Genomic DNA, 21,215 nt, shown 5'->3' with positions numbered 1-21,215 from the left:
AATTACCAGTGGCATTTTTTACAGAACTAGAACAAAAAGTCTTAAAATTTGTATGGAGACACAAAAGACCCCAAATAGCCAAAGCAGTCTTGAGGGGAAAAAATGGAGCAGAAGGAATCAGACTCCTTGACTTCAGACTATACTACAAAGCTACAGTAATCAAGACAATAGGGTACTGGCACAAAAACAGAAATACAGGTCAATGGAACAGGATAGAAAGCCCAGAGATAAACCCATGCACCTATGGTCACCTTATCTTTGCTAAAGGAGGCAAGAATATAAAATGGAGAAAAGACAGCCTCTTCAATAAGTGCTGCTGGGAAAACTGGACAGCTACATGTAAAAGAATGAAATTAGAACACTCCCTAACACCATACACAAAAATAAACTCAAAATGGATTAGAAACCTAAATGTAAGACCAGACACTATAAAACTCTTAGATGAAAACATAGGAAGAACACTCTGATGTAAATCACAGCAAGATCTTTTTTGATCCACCTCCTAGAGTAATGGAAATAAAAACAAAAATAAACAAATGGGACCTAATGAAACTTAAAAAAGCTTTTGCAAACCAAAGGAAACTACAAACAAGACAAAAAGACAACCCTCAGAATGGGAGAAAATATTTGCAAATGAATCAACCGACAAAGGATTAATCTCCAAAATATATAAACAGCTCATGCAGCTCAATATTTTTTTAACTTCTTTATTGGAGTATAATTGCTTTACAATGGGGTGTTAGTTTCTGCTTTATAACAAAGTGGATCAGTTATATATATATATATTGCAGCTCAATATTTAAAAAAAAAAAACCCAATCAAAAAATGAGCAGAAGACCTAAATAGACATTTATCCAAAGTGGACATACAGATGGCCAAGAAGCACAGGAAAAGCTGTTCAACATCACTAATTATTAGAGAAATGCAAATCAAAACTACAGTGAGGTATCACCTCACACCAGTTAAAATGGGCATCGTCAGAAAATCTACAAACAACAAATGCTGGAGAGGGTGTGGAGAAAAGGGAACCCTCTTGCACTGTTGGTGGGAATGTAAATTGATACAGCCACTATGGAGAACAGTATGGAGGTTCCTTAAAAAACTAAAAATAGAATTACCATATGACCCAGCAATCCCACTACTGGGCATATACCCTGAGAAAACCATAATTCAAAAAGACACATACACCCCAATGTTCACTGCAGCACTATTTACAATAGCCAGGTCATGGAAGCAACCTAAATGCCCATCGACAGACGAATGGATAAAGGAGATATGGTACATATATACAATAGAATATTACTCAGCCATAAAAAGGAACAAAATTGGGTCATTTGTAGAGATGTGGATGGATCTAGAGACTGTCATACAGAGTGAAGTAAGTCAGAAAGAGAAAAACAAATATCGTATATTAATGCATATATGTGGAACCTAGAAAAATGGTACAGATGAACCTGTTTGCAGGGCAGAAATAGAGACACAGATGTAGAGAACAAACGTATGGACACCAAGGGGGGAAAGTGGCGGGGGGTGGTGGTGGGATGAATTGGGAGATTGGGATTGACATGTATACACTAATATGTATAAAATAGATAACTAATAAGAACATGCTGTATAAAAAATAAATAAAATTAAATTAAAAAAAATTTTTAAATCTACAAACAATAAATGCTGGAGAAGGTGTGGAGAAAAGGAAAACTTCCTACACTGTTGATGGGAATGTAAATTGGTACAGCCACTATGTAGAAAAGTATGGGGGTTCCTTAAAAAACTAAAAATAGACCTACCATATGATCCATCAATCCCATTCCTGGGCATATATCCAGAGAAAACCATAATTCGAAAAGATACATGCACCCCAATGTTCACTGCAGCACTATTTACAATAGCCAGGACATGAAAGCAACCTAAATGTTCATTGACAGATGAATGGATAAAGAAGATGTGGTACATATATACAGTGAAATATTACTCAGCCATAAAGAAGAATGAAATAATGCCATTTGCAGCAACATGGATGAACCTAGAGACTGTCATACTGAGTGAAATAAGTCAGAGAAAAACAAATATCATATGATGTCGCTTATATGTGGAATCTAAAAAAATGGTACAAGTGAACTTATTTACAAAAAAGAAATAGAGTCACAGATGTAGAAAACAAACTATGGTTACCAAAGGGGAAGTGGGGAAGAGACAAGTTGGGAGATTGGGATTGACATATACACACTACTATATATAAAATAGCTAACTAATAAGGACCTACTATACAGCACAGGAAAGTCTACTCAATACTCTGTAATGACCTATATGGGAAAAGAATCTAAAAAAGAGTGGATATATGTATAGGAATAACTGATTCACTTTGCTGTAGAGCAGAAACTAACACAACATTGTAAATCAACTATACTCCAATAAAAATTAATTTAAAAAATAAAATAAACTCAATCACAGTCTTTAATAAATAAAATACAGAAGAGCAGCCTAATGGTCATCTCCACAATAGTATTAGAATGACAAAGGCAGAAAGTTCCAATTTCTATCCATGAACCAAATCTACCATCTCAATAACCACAGAAATGAGAAGCCTGAAGCCTGAAACCATATATGTCAAGTCTATGTTGTCTGGCATTAGGATCTGCTTTCTTGTGGAGAGATTTTACATGTCTTAGGCAGCATCATATGTCTTTTGTTTACCAATTTTTGTTGTTGTTGTTAGCCCTGAAGTAACACAGGGTCACGGGTAAAAATCAGCTCTCTATTTCCTAGTAGAGATTCTACTTAATGCCACATTCCTCAAACTAGGAAACCTTGTACTGCACAGGCCCAGAGACCTATTTTCCTGGTGACTGCATAGGATGTTTACATTCTTTTCCCACTGAGATACAATTAGTGTACAATGAAATGTACACGTAAGCATTCTGGGAATGACTTCTGAAAATTGCATATACTTGCATAATCACCAGAGGAAGCAAGGTATAGAACGTAATTATCTTCCCCCAAAGCCCTTCTGCCTGTTCTAGTCCATCCCCTCACCTTCATCCCCAGACAAGCACTTTCCGATTTCTAACAGTTACTAGATACAGTATTTGGTACACAGATATTAGGCATTTACTCATTGTTCTCATATATATGTCCTGTTTTTCCTCTATTGTTTGGAGAAACATTCTGGGAGAAATATTTTAAGTCCCCCTGTGGAACTCTGTACTATCTCTTCATCCTTTTATTTCTCTCAAACATTCCTTTATATATTTTACAAAAATATTTAGTGGAGACACATCTCAACTTTTCCTATCTTGAAGGACTGGAATCTTTTATCTGATTAACTCTACCTGTAGAAATGCTTCAAAGTCTACATTGTCTTGGGAATTCCCTGGTGGTCCAGTGGTTAGGACTGAGAGTTTTCACTGCTGAGGGCCCGGGTTCAATCCCTGGTTGGGGAACTAAGATGCCACAAGCCACACAGTGTGGTCAAAAATTCAAAAAACAGGAAAAATAAATCTACATCATCTGGCATTAGGATCTACTTTCTTTTGGAGAGTTTTTGCACATTATGGCTTTTTTTGTGTCTTTTGGTTACCAATGACATAGTACCTTGCATAGAGCCTTGTTCACTGAGGGAACCCAGGGACTTGTGACTAACACACAACTGAGATTCTTCCCAAGATTGGTAAAGGAGACCTAGATAAAGCAAAATCACTGGCTCTTAGGTTGCTTGATGTAATACACAGTCCACCATGGGATATAATAGATACCCATCTAGAGGCAAATGCAGAAAACAAAAACATACAGTGCTCTAGTGCTCTAGAGGCTCTTACACTACATCTTTACACACAACTGACAGAATTTCTATATGTCAAAAGCTCCCATTTTGTACTTTTTCCAAATATCCCTATGAATCACATACCTGTCAAGATAAGGTAGGATTTAAAAGTGAACGAGGATACATAGAGACCTAGCGTAGTATCCAGCGATTTCCTGAGTTTCACCAAGAATTGAAAGAACTTGGTAGTTCTATCCACATTCATGTTCACAGCAGCATTATTCACAGTAGCCAAAAGATGGAAGCCCCCGAAGTGTCCATTAATGGATGACTGGGTAAACAAAATGTGGTATACATATCCAATGGAGTATTATTTAACCTTAAAAACAAATATTCTGTCACATGAAACACGATGGATGAAACTTGAAGGTATTCTACTATGTGAAATAAGCAAAATACAAAAAGCCAAATACAGCCATCCATCAGTATCCACAGGGGACTACTGCTAGGACCTGCTGGGGACAACAAAATCTAGGGATGTTCAAGTCCCAGAGTCAGCCATCTGAATCCGTGGTTCTGCAACCACAGATTCAACCAACCGTGGATCATGTAGTACCATACTATTTATTGAGGAAACATCCAAGTATAAGTGGACCTGCGCATTTCAAACCCATGCTGTTCAAGGAACAATTGTAGTATATGGTTCCACATACATAAGGTAACCAGAGGAGTCTATTTCATAGAGCCCAAGATAGAAAGTACAGTGGTGGTTACCAGGACTAGAGCAAGGGGCAACGGGAAGTTATTGATTAATAAGTACCAAGTATCAATTTGGGATGATGAAAAACATCTAGAGATGGATGGTGGCAATGGCTGCATAACAATAAGAGTGTGCTTAATGCCACTGAACTGCACACTTAAAATAGTTTAGTAAATTTTACATGATGTGTATTTTAGGACAGTAGAAGATTGTGAGTGCAGGATTAGTAGTAGAAGTATTTAACGGATCCTCCAAAAACCACAGATCTGGGGGAAAAGAAATTTAGAACCAGTTTGGTTGGCAGTGCCTCTCTTAGAGACCCAGCCGTGTAAGATACCTGCCCAAAGAGAAAATATTTGCTAACGAAACAACTGACAACGGATTAATCTCCAAAATATACAAGCAACTCATACAGCTCAACATCAAAAAAATCAAACAATCCAATCCAAAAATGGACAAAAGAACTAAATAGACATTTCTCCAAAGAAGATATACAGATTGCCAACAAACACATGAAAGGATGCTCAACATCACTAATCATTAGAGAAATGTAAATAAAAACTACAATGAGGTATCGCCTCACAGCGGTCAGAATGGCCATCATCAAAGAATCTACAAACAATAAATGCTGGAGAGGGTGTGGAGAAAAGGGAAACCTCTTGCACTGTTGATGGGAATGTAAATTGATACAGCCACTATGGTGAACAGTATGGAGGTTCCTTAAAAAACTAAAAATAGAACTACCATGTGACCCAGCAATCCCACTACTGGGCATATACCCCGAGAAAACCATAACTCAAAAAGAGTCATGTACCACAATGTTCATTGCAGCACTATTTACAATAGCCAGGACATGGAAGCAACCTAAGTGTCCATCAACAGAGGAATGGATAAAGAAGATGATGCACATATATACAGTGGAATATTACTCAGCTATAAAATAAACGAAATTGAGTTACTTGTAGTGAGGTGGATGAACATAGAATCTGTCATACAGAATGAAGTGAGTCAGGAAGAGAAAAACAAATACCGTATGCTAACACATATATATGGAATCTAAAAAAAAATTGTTCTGAAGAACCTAGGGGCAGGACAGGAATAAAGACGCAGATGTAAAGAATGGACTTAAGGACACGGGGAGGGGGAAGGGTAAATTGGGACGAAGTGAGATAGTAGCACTGACATATATACACTACCAAATGTAAGATGGCTAGCTAGTGGGAAGCAGCCGCATAGCACAGGGAGATCAGCTCGGTGCTTTGTGACCACCTAGAGGGGTGGGATAGGCAGGGTGGGTGGGAGACACAAGAGGGAGGAGATATGGGGATATATGTATATGAATAGTTGATTCACTTTGTTATACAGCAGCAACTAACACAACAACGTAAAGCAATTATACTCCAATAAAGATATTAAAAAATAATAATAAAATAAAAGGTGTGAAGAGTGAAAAAAAAAAGAAAAAGATACCTGCCCATAAAAGAAGGACCTTAAAGTACTGGAGGTTTCGTTAGTAATATTAAATTTATGTATCTGAGCTGTTTATTTAAAATGGACATTTTAAATCAATTTGCAAATCAAAAGTCAGATTTTTTTAAAGGCTAGGTTTGTTTTTAACTACTAAACTCAGACCCTAAATGGGGAAATGCAGAGTGTAAAAAAGTGAGTATAAAAATAAAACTGTTTAGCTGGCATTTCAAAGACTAAAACACTGAACAAAACACCTACCACAAAACAGTATTTTCAAATGCCCACGTGCAGGGTCACTCCTGTAGGTGGCCGGCACAGGGAGGTCAGTAGCCTCACAAGCACAGCTGCCTCAGCCATTCAGAAACAGAAACACCCTGTTCCCAGGCAGGCAGCAGAGGGTAGGCCAAATGCAGTGGGTCATGCAGGGAGAGCATCGGACACACATCACTGAGAGCCGGTGGTTGGGGAGGGAAGGTGGGCTTTGACACCAATCAGCCACCAAGAAGTGCTTCAAGGAAGAAGCCCACACAATACAGTGTTCTGTATTCCCAGCTGAGGGGAGCCCAGTAGCTCCTGGAGCTGCCCTTGTAGATGTTTGGGCTCCAATCTGCCTGGCTGCTGAGGCATCACATGGCCTTCCAGGCCAGCGCAGGGGCCTGGTGCCCCCAGAGTCACCATGGGCTGAATGGTGTACCTGTCTAAACATGTTCTGTGACCAAGAACTCTGGGCCTTGTTCTAGAGACAAGACGTGATAGATTCAGGCGGAAAGATATCCCCAACCTGTCCCTTAACTTTTCCATGAACACTGAGATAAGAATGATGAAATTGATTCCACTGACGAAAGTGATTCATAATGGTGAAAGGCGCTGTGTTCCAATGGGTCACAAGTGAACTGGTTCAGAAGCTCAGGGTGCAGATCTCTCCTCCCCTCATGGAGCACAAACAAAAGCTGACCCTGTTCCACCCTTCACTCTAATGAATAATCTTCCCCACTCCTCGCCTCAAAGCTCCTGTACTAAAGAGATGACTTTCTGCTGTTATGTGGAAAGACATACTGCTCAGGGATAATAACGTCTTATATAATGTCCCCATCACCAGGGACCCACAGGCCACCCTTTATGAGACAAGTGACAGGGTAGTCAGAGGGAGAGAAGGAGGCAGGAAGACAGCTGTCTGTGAGAGCGGCAGGTCTGGGTAAAGAGTGAAGAAAGGGCCAGATCTGCACTGACTGCAGGGTCCCAGAAAGGCCAGGGGACAAAGCCAATGGGAAACCCAACGGATGCACCACTGGGGGCTGAGAGAGACAGCCAGGTCCAAAGTCATCGGGGATAGAGAAGGCCAACATGAAGCCTTCATGACCCAGGAAAGCTGGGGACCAGTCACAGCCGTTTCCATCGTCATTACTGTTAGGTCCACAGTGGGGCAATCATGCAGTCTCCACAGCTGTACCCCTATGGAGAAGGCCAATCTACCTCACAAAAGTGCATTCATTTCACTGTTTCTGATGGTACTGAGCACTTCCCTACAGGGCTATCCAAGTCCCTTTCAGATGTAACCTCTCCCAAGAAGGTGGGGCTCTGCCACTTCTCAAGGGGGAGTTGGTTCTTTTTCCCACCTGGGTCTGTTTAGTGGCTCTTCTAACTGTGGACTGATTTCTGGGTCTCTGGGTCAGTGTGCTGCTGAGGAGTTGACGATGGGCATTGCTGTATTCACAAGTCCCACTACACTTTGTACGAGGGAAAAGGTATTAAGACTTCAATGAAAGACATTAATTTAAAAGGTTTCAGGGTAAAAACTAATATAAAATTAGTGGAGCATATAAATTTCAATCATCGACAGTAAAATCATTTACATGAAAATATACTAACAATGCAGAGAAAGATGAAAAATGAGATAAATATGGAAAAAATAAGATGCTGGACACAAACCCAAAATTATTAGTAATTACATTATATTATAAATATACCAAGGGGGGAAAAAGGATTTTAAGACTGCATTTCAAATACCAGGGCATCTTAAGACTCAATATAATGTCTATATCAAAAGAGACATTTAAAAAGTAATGCTACAGGGCTTCCCCGGTGGCGCAGTGGTTGAGAGTCCGCCTGCCGATGCAGGGGACACGGGTTTGTGCCCCGTTCCGGGAGGATCCCACATGCCGCGGAGCGGCTGGGCCCGTGAGCCATGGCCGCTGAGCCTGCGCGTCCAGAGCCTGTGCTCCGCAACGGGAGAGGCCACAGCAGTGAGAGGTCCGCGTACCGCAAAAAAAATAAATACATAAAAAGTAATGCTACAATAAGATTAAGAAATTAAGGAAAAGGAAACTGATATAACTACTGATACACTTACTGTTGAGCCTCATTAAGAAGTACGACAGCAGGGATCCTTGTTCCCTCTTCTTGCCCCAAACATGGGCAAATGTCTGGGGAAGAGCTTTCATTACTGGATTCCAGATGCTTTTCTGTCTTTCCACCCAGCCTGGCCACTACTGTTCTGCCTCTTCCAGGAAGCCACGTCTCCATCACCAAAACTGTTGGACCAGTGACTTGATTATTCCCTTCCTCCAAGGAAAGTTAGCCTGTTTGTATTGGTTCCCTTTGTCCCTGAGTCTCTCAGGAGTGACACAGAGGGCCCACGTGGAGTCTACACATACACTGGGTTGTCTTACAGGAGAGCAATGCTGAGGTTGTAGAATTTATTTCAGTTTCTTTGAAGCAGGAACCAAGCCTGCTTGTAGTCTCAATGGGAGAGATGATGTCGTCTTTCCAAGCTCCTCACTGCGTTTCTCAATTCTGAGAAAAAAAGGGGTCAGAGCCTTGTATTCACATGTACAACATGATGAGCAGGGGCAAGAGTGATGCACGGAGGAGGGTCTTCAAAAAGCTACTCCTGGTTGACACGTCAACTTGGCTTATGGAGAATTTTCACATGCAAATGACATCTGGTCAGCCACTGAAGAACAAAAGCTGGGATGAAATCTGCTTCGTGGATCTCAGTGAGCACTTGTTGATGACACTATCACTAGGAGTCGAAGCAGCAGAATGAGGCCAACCTGCATATAAACCTCTAACATGACCCATGAGGTCTCAGACTCAGGCAACTGCAACAAATTCTACTGGAAATATAGGTCTTATTCCAGAAAATCAGAATGTCATCCAGGGCTAGTTTATAATCCATTACACTGAATTCAAGGGAGTTAAGACTAATCTGCTGATAATTAGTGTCACTGCCAATAATTAAAGAGGTCAACAGATAGGCCAAATAGCAATATGCATACACAAAAAGGAACCAAACATGACATGTCACTCCATATATTAATATGTATAAATGAAGGTTCAGAGGTTAATTCCAGTCCAGGCTTTGTTTTAAGCTTGATTTGGATTATCATTACAATGGTTTGATTAGCCTCAAGAAAGTATCATCAAGAAAGTGTCAAAAAAAAAAAAAGAAAGTGTCATGGGGCTTCCCTGGTGGCGCAGTGGTTGAGAGTCCACCTGCCGATGCAGAGGATACGGGTTCGTACCCCGGTCCGGGAAGATCCCACATGTCGCGGAGCGGCTGGGCCCGTGAGCCATGGCTGCTGGGCCTGCGCGTCCGGAGCCTGTGCTCCGCAGCGGGAGGGGCCGCAGCAGTGAGAGGCCCGCTTACCGCAAAAAAAAAAAAAAAGATACATGCACCGCTATGTTTGTAGCAGCACTATTTACAATAGCCAAGACATGGAAACAACCTAAATGTCCATTGACAGATGAATGGGTAAAGAAGATATGGTATATACATACAATGGAATATTACTCAGCCATAAAAATAATGTCATTTGCAGCAAAGTAAGTCAGAAAGAGAAAGACACATACTATATGATATCACTTATCTGTGGAATCTAAAATACAACACAAAGGAACATATCTACAAAATAAAAACAGAGAGAACAGACTTGTGGTTGCCAAGGGGGGAAGAGGGGTGGGGGAGGGAAGGATTGAGAGTTTGGGATTACCAGATGCAAACTAGTAGGGTGGATGAACAACAAGGTCCTATGCACAGGGAATTATATTCAATATCCTGTGATAAACCATAATGGAAAAGTATATGAAAAAGTGTGTGTGTGTGTGTGTATATATATATATATATATATATACACACACACACACACACACACACACATACATATACAACTGAGTCACTTTGCTGTACAGGAGAAATTAACATTGTAGATCAACTATACTTCAATAAATTTTTTTTAAAAACTGAAAGTGGATAGGATATTCTTTTTGAAAACAAGTGTTTTGAAGTTAAAACTAAAATGTGTTACACTTAAAAGGAAATCTTAACCAGAGCCAAGCAACTGTCATCACTATTATTAAATATTTGGTGATTCCACTGTTCCTCTTCCCTGTTATTAGATACTGAGTACTACATAATTTTCATGTTTTAGGTGTGATGGATTCTCCACCAAGAAACTTAGAGGTATCCATTATTTCTGATAATGAACCATAACAAAATGGATAAATTTTTAAAAAAAAACTAAAATTTGTTCCTTATGTTTCTCCATAATAAATTTTAGATATTTTTTAAAGTTGATCAGAAACTACAAAATGGCACAAGATCTATGGAAGGGAATTTGTAATAGCCAACAAAAGTAAATGTATACTTGCCTTTGACCTAGAAAAACACCCTAGAAACTTATTTACTGCAGGTTATTAACAGATACTAAAACAACTGCTAGGGGAAGAAGATTCTGAGTATCAAAATATCACCCCACATATGATGCTTTTATTCTTATGGAAAAGTCTATCTTTAAAATAGAGAGCTCTGGTGATTACTATCTTAAGCAAGTAATCTAACTTAGCACACTAACCAAGGGATGTCATAAGTTTACATCTTCCCAATGGAATGCAATTTGATGTACACAACATCACCTTCAAAATATTTTGAAATGACCTTTTGAAGCTTCTACACCAGGAGGTGGCACACTTTGGTCACAGGCATGTTTTTGTAAATAGTTTCTTGGGATCACAGCTATGCCCATTTGTTTCCTTAGGTCTTTGGCTGTTCTCCCACTACAAAGGCAGAGCTGAGTAATTCCGTACCTTACAGCCCACAAAGCATCAAGAACTTACTATCTGGACCTGTTCATACCAAAAGCTTGCCAACCTCTCCTCTGAACCCATTTACTAACTGACAGGAAATACAAGACATGAAGGAAAACTTAAACATACTGTGAAAATAGAAGCAGGAATATCAAAATGTGTGACTTTCTAAAAGAAGGCATGTGATTCATCAAAGAGTCAATATAATTAATATTATAGACAAACAACAGCAAGTGATCTAGGTTAAAACAGACTAAAAGGCATAAACAATTGTCATATATAAACCCTGATTGGGTTGTAGATCCCAAAACTACCCAAAACATATTTTGGAACAACGTAGAGAAGTTAACCTTTTAGAGTAGATATTAGAATACATTGTTATTTTTACTTTCCTTGTGTGTGAAATAATGATATTATGATTTTACTAGGATAATGCCCATATCTTTAGGAGAAGCCTTACCAAGTTCTTAAAAGTCAAGTAGCATGTATGCAATTTATTTTCAACTTACACTCAAACACTTCACTATACAATGTAATCGTAAATCTACGAGAGAACAAATCTGCACAGTGCTAAAAATAAGTGAACCTACTACAACAAACATTCATTGTACCGGATGTTAACATTTTCTTGAGGTTTAAGATGTTACCAAAAAAAAAAAGTGAGTAAAACACACTTAGTCCAAACTACACTCCTACCAGGACGAGAAGAAGACATCAGAAGTAGACAGCTAGCCCAAGATACTGGCCCTGACTCGTATGATCATTTATAATGTTTTCTTGACTTCTTGAACCATTGCATATGAATCAAATGTTTTCCTATCATGGGCATGATCCTATGCTAGTTTTAAAAATCAATCCAATTGTTGGGTTTGTGACCAATTATCTTTGTCTAGTACTTCTGGATTACCTTGGTGGATTTCTCCACTCCAAGGCTCTAATTGGTTGGCCCTTAGGAAATGTATTCTAAAAGAAAGAAATTATAGTCCTGTTCAAGCCACTATCGGTATACTAGGTGGGATCCTCTCACCTAGCCAATTAATAATACCTGCTCTGACACTGGCCATAAAAATGAATTTTCCTCTAAAGTTACTCAAGTTCAGTTAGAGCAACAAGCAAAATTTCAGCCAAGGAATAAAACCTCTCACTATTATGGTATGGATTTATGTGGTTAACACCAGGCTATGGTCATTTAAGTTTTAAGACCTTCCTTTATCTTGGGAACAATTAAATGATACTAAGGATAACCAGCCTAGTAACACCAGGAAGTTGGGCTGGGAGCCTTATGGACAGTGCCAACACATAATTTCCCTGAAAGATAAGGATTGGTACAGAACAGACTAAGTCAGATGACCTGGGAATATACTGGGCCACACCTAATGGAAGTTCTTGGCTTAATTCTTACTTATGACTTTAATAATACTGCTAGCTATGTTATTTGTATTTTGCCTGTTTAACAGGATTATTGTTTCTTGTATTTCCAAATGTGTGACTGAGCCTCCAACAAAAATAATGATGACTAGGCAACTTGAAGCAGTTGATCAAGTATATAATTCTGTATGGGATCAATGATTGTAATAGTGTAACTCTAGATATGGGAAGATGCAATAAGAGGGATTTTTTTTCCCTTGGGACAGACTAGTAAGACAGGTGATCCAGAGACCTTTGGCTATTGTTAATAAGACCTAGTCCAATAATAGCACATTGAGTGGCCTATCAGCAAAATCTTTGCCAAACTTAGGAATGAGCCTTCCTAGCACCGTGGGACAAAATGGTCATGAAATGCCTCCCAAAGCATGGTCGAATTTATGACCATGAGGGGGCCCTGTCAACTACAAATTGGCACTTGCCACCTACCTCTACAAGGATTAAATCATGAACTGCTGCAGCTGCTGACTTTCAACACCCCCTGAAATGAGGCACTCTGTGCTCTGGGAAAAACTGGCAGAACAGGTCTTTAGATAGTTAGATATTTTCAGGAACAGATTTTATGAGCCCAGTTCTTATACCTCCTCATATCTAAAAAGCACTAAAATCTTTCATGGTGACTCTGCTCCTCGTGACTAGCAGTAACCTTCACAAGATTAGCAGAAACCTTCTGCAAAAAAATATGTGCTTGATTGCATGTACTCCCCCTATACCAAAATCACATATATACTAACCTTCCCCCCCTACCTCTTTGGAGCAGTTACTCAGAGCTATCTGAGATGCTGTCTCTCGGGCCCCAAATAAAACTTAACTCACAACTCTCACGTTGTGCATTTTTTTTTAAGTTGGCACATGTAAAATGCTAAAAATAAGTGAATCTACTACAAAGAACATTCATTGTACTGGATGTTCACATTTTCTTGAGGTTTAAGATTTTACAAATATATACATATATATGCGGAAAAAACACGCTTAGTACGAACACCCTGTCTATGGTTCCTCATTCTGGAACTAGTATCATAAAGCCTACGCCACATCTCCTGGAGGCTCGTTTTCACTCTGTGGGCATGTACAGCCCCAGGAAGCTCAGATGACGAGAAGACTAAGTACTCTTGCTTTTTATTAGAAGAAAGATCTGTGATCTACATACGTTTACATTTATATACAGAAATATGCCCACCCTTGACACCTGAGAAAGTATTTTATCTACCTCTATGTAATATTCAAAAATAAAGAACACGGGAAGACAAACCCAAATTCTCAGATGAAACATTCTTTTTCATACAAAAAGAACCGGCCTTTTAAACCAACTCTTCCCTAATACTCAGAACAACACGTTAGGATCGCCAGGTTCCTGACACCCGGAGGAGGTGGGAGCTGGAGCAACTGTTGACCAGAACAGCGGAAATTCTTTTCCTCGTGGAGGAAAGTCACAAAAAACAGAGTGGAGGCTTTAGAATAGGGAAACACAGTGAATGACAGCACGCCGCAGAAGCGCCCTTACCGCAAGTCCCACCGGCTAAACGCAGTGGCTCAGGTCCCGGAGGACGCAAGCGGAGGGACCAGGTCTTTCTAAGGCAGCGCCGTGGTGGCCTAGTCCAAACCTGTCCTTTATCGCCCTCCTCGCATCCCAGAGCCCTCCCTTGACGCGAGCCTCACAAAGGACACGCTGAATCACACGACGACTACAACGACTTGCTGCACCAGGAACTCGGCCACGAGGCAGAAGACTGACACCGACCAGCGACGCTACTTCCGCTTCCTGCCTCGGCCGTAGGGGGCGGGGCCCCGGGACTCTGGCTGCCAATCAAGTTCAACCATTGCTGGCAGGGAATTGTAGTTGGTGCTGGAGGTCTTGAAGTTGGCTCAGCCTGGGTTCTGGAAGCAGAAACAGGCCCAACAAGCCAAACTTAGGCTAGAACTAGGCCTGTGGGCAGGGCTGTGAGGAGAGGGCGGTCCCATACCCAGAAGTGGTGCTGGTGCAGGAGGAGGCCCAGTGCTGGCTTAGGGATCAGAAAGGAGAGGTTGGGGTGGACACTCACCCACCAGGTCGCTCCTCAAAAGCTTATCTACCTGCCTGTCCTCAACATCCTGGAGCCTTTAGAATGAGTCTCCCATATTGATAAGGCTGCCAATCCATGAGATAGGCTATCTATGAAACTGAGCGGGAGGGCCTGGGGCATGGAGGTCTCTTTTTTGTCCCCCATTTCTTGTAGGCAAGACTCCAGACTCTATGACCTTCCCAAGAGCAGATTCAAACAGTTGCCAGTCAAGGGAGGAGCAGCCAAGAAACCACCTGAGGCAAGATTAAAGGGACCAGAGAAGCTCATCAAGATTGGGAGACTACCTGAGCCCCTGCACACACCCTAATCTTGTCAGCAACCCCACCCTTGGGAAGTATTGTTATAAAACTCCTTATCAAATCCTCCTGGGAGGGGACACATAGTTTTTCAAGGCAGGAGCCCATTGTGTCCCCCTTTGCCTGGCAAAGCAATAAAACTATACTTTTCTATTGATACTTCACCCAAAACCCCTATCTCTGAGGTTTGATTCGGTACCTTTGTACAGAGAAGCTGAGCTTTCAGCATCATCTCCTCCATTCAATCAATCCTTTATTTAACCTTTATTTCCCCTTATTTTTTTAAAAATTTATATTGGTCACCGTACCAAACTCTTATCATTGATTTCTTTGTGTATTCAAAGTAGTGACATTTTTCTGTTACCTATGTGTTTTTCTTCCTTGAGTATTTATTCTGTTTTTTATTTTTCGCATGGCAGATACTCCAAGGTGAAGAAAATAGCAGAAGTATAGGAGAGGCTGAACCCTGTGCAAATAAAAGATAAAGACCATGCTTGTGGGCAGCATACAGTTAACTTCTCCCATATTTCTCATTCTCAAGGTCAAGGAGACCTTCCCGACTGTACATGAGCAGAAAGTCTCCTTGGAGGTCAAAAAGGGAGTGATGTCAACCTATCCATAGGCCTCTTCACTGGAATCCATCTCAGCTAAGAGATGCCCTCGCACACATGGGAGGGCCCTAAGACAAACCAAATACGGACTCAGAACCAGGCAAAGCAAGATGATTGGCCAAAGGAAACTCAGAAGAAATGCCCCGTATACGTGATTCAAACTACCATGAGGGCACGACTCTCCGAGTCCGCCCGTGTATCTATCCACACGTACTCTTTTTCCTCCTAATAAACACTTTATTTCTTTCACTACTCTTTGTCTCTTTGTGGAAATTTATTTCTACAAAGCTGATGGGCCAGGGCCTTATCACTGGCCATTGGTCTAGTGGCTAGGATTCAGTGCTCTCACTGCCACAGCCTGACTTCAATCTCTGGCCAGGGAACCAAAAATCCTGCTTCAAGCCGCTGCAGGCGGAGGCCATCTGAGATCAGGTAGTGAGGAGCTTTATAGTAATGGTTCAAAGAGGAGGGCGTGATCAGCTCGTGGACATTCTTCTGATTGGCTGGTGGTGAGGCAATCAATGCCGAAAGCTCTGCTTCTTTGTACACTGGTGCCGAATCGAACCTCAGAGACAGAGTTTTGGTGAAGTAGAAAAGGATAGCTTTACTGCTTTGCCAGGCAAAGGGGGACACAGCGGGTTCCTGCCTTGAAAAACTATGTGTCCCGACCCAGGAGGATTTGATGAGGAGTTTTTTTTGTTGTTTTTTTTGGTTTTGGGGGGTTTTTTTGATGAGGAGTTTTACAGCAATAGTTCAAGGGTGGGGTTGCTGACAAGATTAGGGTGTGTGCAGGTAGTTTGCCATCATCCATGCCCATGTCGTTTTGAAAGTTCTCATTTAAAGAAGCATTTTCTCATCCCACCATACCTTTGGGTTATAACATCTGCCTTGTGCTTGTGGACGGGAGGGTGGACAACAGTTTGAAAGATGAGAAAATAAAGGCCCAGCGTCACCTGAACGTAATTCCACTTCAGCTCTTCCTCCACCCAGTGGGTCGGGAAAAAAGCACTACTGGGGCAGGACTGAACCTACCCGGTGACCCTGACCCACCCCCCAACCCGGCAGTCCATACCTCTGCTGAGTGACCTTTACGCCCGCTGAGGCTGCAGGCGCTGATTCCCACTTCGCTTCCGGTTTTGTGAGCCGGAAAGGGGCGGGGCCCTAGGGAGGAGCCTAAAGAAGCCAGAGGGGCGGCCATGTTCCTGAAATCGCTCCAGCCTGGCGCCACTTACCAAGGTAAGTGGACGGAGCTAGAGAGGAGAAAGATTCTTGGAGGGCGTGGCCTGGGCAGAGATAAGGCCTGGGGGCGTGACCGGGGCTGAAGACCAATCCTAGAAGGCGAGGCTGGGCGTAAGTACAGGATCTGGTGGGCGGGGCTAAGCCGGGCTCCAGGCTCAGGGTCTGAGCTGGGGGAGGGTTTCAGGTGTGAGGGCGGGGCTTGGGCGGGGCCTCGCTTCTAGTTGGCCAGTCCTCAGGATATCCAATACAGGCTTTTCTTGCTCCTTTTCTCTACCATTCCGAGACCCTTATACAACAGAACACCAGGTTTAGGAAGGTATCTGTCCACAAAGGGATCATCCTCTGTTTACCCTGTTTCTTCTTTAGGGTGTTAAAGTTTAAATTTTTCTTCTTCAGTGGGTTGTATCTTTCTATTAGGTTAACTCCTAGACACTGTACATACATACATCTAAATTTTCGTTTCATTTCCCATTTGACTATTTTTGGGGAGTTCTGAGAGATGAGGGATGTGCTCTGGTTTAAATCATAGGTGTAAGTCAGAGTATCCTGCTGATAAAGTGGATATTCAACAAATACGAATTCCTTTCATTTTTCCCCTTATGAAGGGTGAAGAGGAATACAAATGTTAGCAGCTTCTCTTAATTCCTGTGTTACGAAGTTATAATATTTTTCAAATAAATTTATTTATTTTTGGCTGCGTTGGGTCTTCATTGCTGCTCACAGGCTTTCTCTAGTTGCGGAGAGCAGGGGCTACTCTTCTTTGCAGTGTGCAGGCTTCTCATTGCAGTGGCTTCTCGTTGCGGAGCATGGGCTCCAGGCACACGGGCTTCAATAGTTGTGGCACACAGGCTCAGTAGTTGTGGCTCACAGGCTCTAGAGCACAGGCTCAGTAGTTGTGGTGCGTGGGCTTAGTTGCTCCGCGGCATGTGGGATCTTTCCGGACCAGGACTGGAATCTGTGTCCCCTGCACTGGCAGGCGGATTCTTAACCAGTGTGCCACCAGGGAAGTCCCAAGAAGTTATAGTGAATAATTTACACGGCAAATTTGGTGATGTGCTGCCATCTGCTGGGAATCAAGGGTATTAGATTCTATCTCAACTGGCTACTTTTGAAATCAACCATAAAACTTCCCTTTCCGTATTGGAAAGTTCTCATTTTAAGAAAGCATTTTTCAAGAGTGTACTTTCAGGGATCATTTCTATAGGTCGTTTCTAGAGAAGTTTCTCTGAATGTTAGAGCACCTGAAACCACGAGGAAGAGGTGTGGTGTTCTGTCCTGAGCATGAAGCTGGTTATTGGTGTTGCTTCTGCAGCTGCCATTAGCCATTGATGATCGCTCTTCTCTTCCTTTGGGAGAGTGAGAGGGAGAGAATGCCATCTGAGTAAAAAAATAAATAAGAATAATAAAAATAATAAAAATTTTAAAATTAAAAAAAGAAAAGAAAAGAATAAACAAAAAGAGAAAAAAAAAACAAAAAAAGAGAAAAAAGATTTTTTTAAAAAAAGCATTTTTCCTTACCACTATACCTTTGGGTTCTAACAGTGTTTAGTGCTTGGGCTTGTAGCGGGGAAGAGCGACGGTTTGGCAAATGGGAAAACTAAGGCCCAGAGTTATCTAGACACAGTATTTCCACATTACCCCCAGCAATCAGGCTGAAGGAATTTGGGGACTGTGAGAATTTCTGGAGGAAGAATGAACAGCAAGTGCAAACGTCCTGAGGCAGGAAAAGTTTCGCCTCTTTGACCAACAACAGAAGCTCAATACCTAAAATGGTTGAAGTGAATTGTGAAGGTTGGAGACCAGCAGGAGATAAAATCAGAGAAGTAACAGAGTCAGATCATATGAGGCCATCTGGGCAACTGTAAGAATTTTGGGTTTTACTCTGAGTGCGGTGGGGAGCCCCTGAAGGGTTTTGAGCTACATTATCTGATGTATATTTTTAAAAGATCTCTGTCTTGTGTGTGACTCCATGGAAGCAAATATAGAATTGGGGAGGACAATTAGAAAGTTAAGGAAATAATCCTGATGACAGATGAAGATGTCTGGACAAAGGTGGCAGGGGAGGATGGAAGGAGTGGGACAGTGCTCTGATGCTAGAAATAAGGCAGAGCCAATGACTGTCTGCTGATGGATTTGTTGTGTAGTTTGGGGGCAAGGAGTCAAGAATGACTCTGAGGGACTTCCCTGGTGGTGCAGTGGTTAAGACTCTGCAATCCCAATGCAGGGGGCCCAGGTTCAATCCCTGGTCAGAGAATTAGGTCCCACATGCATGCTGCAACTAAGAGTTCACATGCCACAACTAAGGAGCCCGCCTGCCACAACTAAGACCTAGCGCAACCAAATAATAAAAGAAATATATAGATACTTTTAAAAATGAGGATTTTTGTTTGTTTGTTCTGTATTGTCAAATAAAAATAATTCTGGACATTGGTAAGAGGAGACTTTATTCAAAATGGTTATTGCAAGAGGGAGAACACTCCGACGAGATCTGCAAGCATCTTAACGAGTTAGGCAGAAAAAGGCTCTTCTTTTGTTGGGGGAGTTTCTCCCCAAGAAGCTCAGGGATATCTTTGCATTTAAGGAGGTGCAGTGTACATGGCTGACATTAGCTTTTGATTGCTGAGGCATCTATTTCAAAGATATCCGTTTCAGATAAATCTATTACCAGTTGCATAACACAGTTACTAGCTAAACAACCAGATAGAAACAAGGCTGCCCCATCCACGAAGGTCCTCTTTTAGCGATCCCTGGGCAACCTAGATAACTGATTGTTTAAGTGATCGCATTTTTCTCTTCCTGCCCCCTAGTTCCTGCTCTTATGTTTTAAATTCACCAATACAGAATGAAACCTTAAAATACTTGTCACCCCACCCTCCACCCCAAGAAAGACAGAACCCAGGTCTGTGCTTCCTATCTCCTTCTATTTGAGACCTTAGGCATGCCCTCGTACCCTTTAGGACCTGTGACTAATAAACCTTGTTTTTTCAAGTTCCCTGTCGATTGTTGCTGAGGTGCTTCTTGAAATTCTCAGTGAAAAAAAAATTAGTAGCCAATCTAATAAAGAAATAGAGAATTTTATTCTAGCCAACCTGAGGATTATAACCTGGGAGACAGTCTTTCAGAAAGCTCTGAGGACTTTTCCACCAGCTACAGGTCAAAGCACAGTTATGTACTTTTTTTTGAGAAAAAGGTTGTACATCAAAGTGACATGCTGAGAGTTCACACAGTACAGATCTGCACGTACAAGGCGAATAGTTAGTCATTGTGACCTTTTACAAGATTAAGAAAGGAATGTTATCTCCCAAGGAGTTACCTTGCTGGTGCCAGGAGAAAATTGCTCTTTGCAATTGGGCAGGTATTCTTGTGTCTTCTGAGGAGGTCTGGTTAATGTATAATGCAGAAGCACGTTGTACACGAAGGAGAGGAGGTAGTGGCCCAAATGGGCAGAGAGAGAATCTATGTTTAATTTTTTCTTGTCCAGCCTTAAAATAAATTTATTTCATCACAATCATAATAAGAAACCATAAGGGCCAGTCCAGCCACATAGCAGTGGCTCAGGTTGGGGAAATGTCTGTGGAGGCTCGCTGCATTTAGTCTGGGCCCAGGTGAGTGCTCCAGGCATCCCTAGCTGATAGCATCCTTGTCGATAGGCTGAGATAGACGCAAAACAGGTATGGGGACTTCCCTGGTGGCGCAGTGGTTAAGAATCCGCCTGCTAATGCAGGGGTCATGGGTTCGATCCCTGGTCCGGGAAGATTCCCCATGCCGTGGAGCAACTAAGCCCTCAAGCCACAACTACTGAGCCCATGTGCCACAACTACTGAAGCCCACGCGCCTAGAGCCCGTGCTCCGCAACGACAGAAGCCACCGCAATGAGAAGCCCGCGCACCGCAACAAAGACTAGCCCCCGCTCGCCGCAACTAGAGAAAGCCAGCGTGCAAGCAACGAAGACCCAACACAGCCAAAAATATGTAAATAAATAAATTTATTTTTAAAAAATCAAAAAAAAATTTTTAAACAGGTATGTATGCATCACTTTAGTCTGAGTTAGGGCAGAAACTCCATTCCTCTGGCTCCCTGGGTCCGAGTGGGGGGAATTTCAGCTGAAGCAACAGTTCTGATCCCTCTCTGCACATACACGTGCACACACTTTATCTGAATAGTGGGTTTGGAAGAAGGAGCTGAGTCTGAACGGTTCACACCCTTTCCCTCTGCCTTTTGGAGTCTTCTGGGCCCCAGACAGAGGGTATTTTGATCAGGCTGGGGCCATGCAGTAAGCATCTACAGGAGCCTTGTGGTTGACCAGCTCTGCCATGCCCGAGTAGGTCTGGCAAATTTAGGGGTGAAATATCAGAAAACCCACCAGGCTGCATAGTGGAGCCACGTGTTTCAGTCCTGCTTTTATGGGCCATGAAGCTGATGTTTTCATTGCTGATTCCTGTGACTGGTCTCAAACTCAGGAGGGAAATGAAGAGATGCCCACGTTTTTTTTTTTGTCCAAAGTCA

The 21,215-nt window shown here is 42.0% G+C and overlaps 1 protein-coding gene, 1 long non-coding RNA gene and 1 other non-coding gene across 3 annotated transcripts in view; 2 read left to right on the top strand and 1 right to left on the bottom strand.

Moving 5' to 3' along the window:
* The window catches only part of LOC137222505 (zinc finger protein 177-like), a 79,904-nt gene extending 64,562 nt beyond the window's left edge, over positions 1-15,342 (top strand). The window contains exon 13 of the transcript XR_010942474.1: positions 15,279-15,342. The gene's annotated coding sequence lies outside the window, so the exon portion shown is untranslated. The remainder of the gene's footprint in view (positions 1-15,278) is intronic.
* On the bottom strand, positions 8,289-16,594 carry LOC137222508 (uncharacterized). The gene is made up of 3 exons (XR_010942475.1): positions 16,543-16,594; positions 14,005-14,378; positions 8,289-8,943 (listed from the first exon to the last, which is right to left on the bottom strand). It is a non-coding gene; the product is annotated as an uncharacterized lncRNA (long non-coding RNA).
* A 1,288-nt stretch (positions 16,595-17,882) lies between these two features.
* Positions 17,883-18,092, top strand: LOC137222906 (small nucleolar RNA U3). The gene has a single exon (XR_010942674.1). It is a non-coding gene; the product is annotated as a small nucleolar RNA U3 (small nucleolar RNA).
* The last annotated feature ends 3,123 nt before the right edge of the window (positions 18,093-21,215 follow it).

The sequence above is a fragment of the Pseudorca crassidens genome, chromosome 3 (genome assembly GCF_039906515.1).
Source record: "Pseudorca crassidens isolate mPseCra1 chromosome 3, mPseCra1.hap1, whole genome shotgun sequence".
NCBI lineage: Eukaryota > Metazoa > Chordata > Mammalia > Artiodactyla > Delphinidae > Pseudorca > Pseudorca crassidens.
The sequence above is the reverse complement of the archived record's forward strand: the minus strand, read 5'-3'. Positions and strand labels throughout refer to the sequence as shown.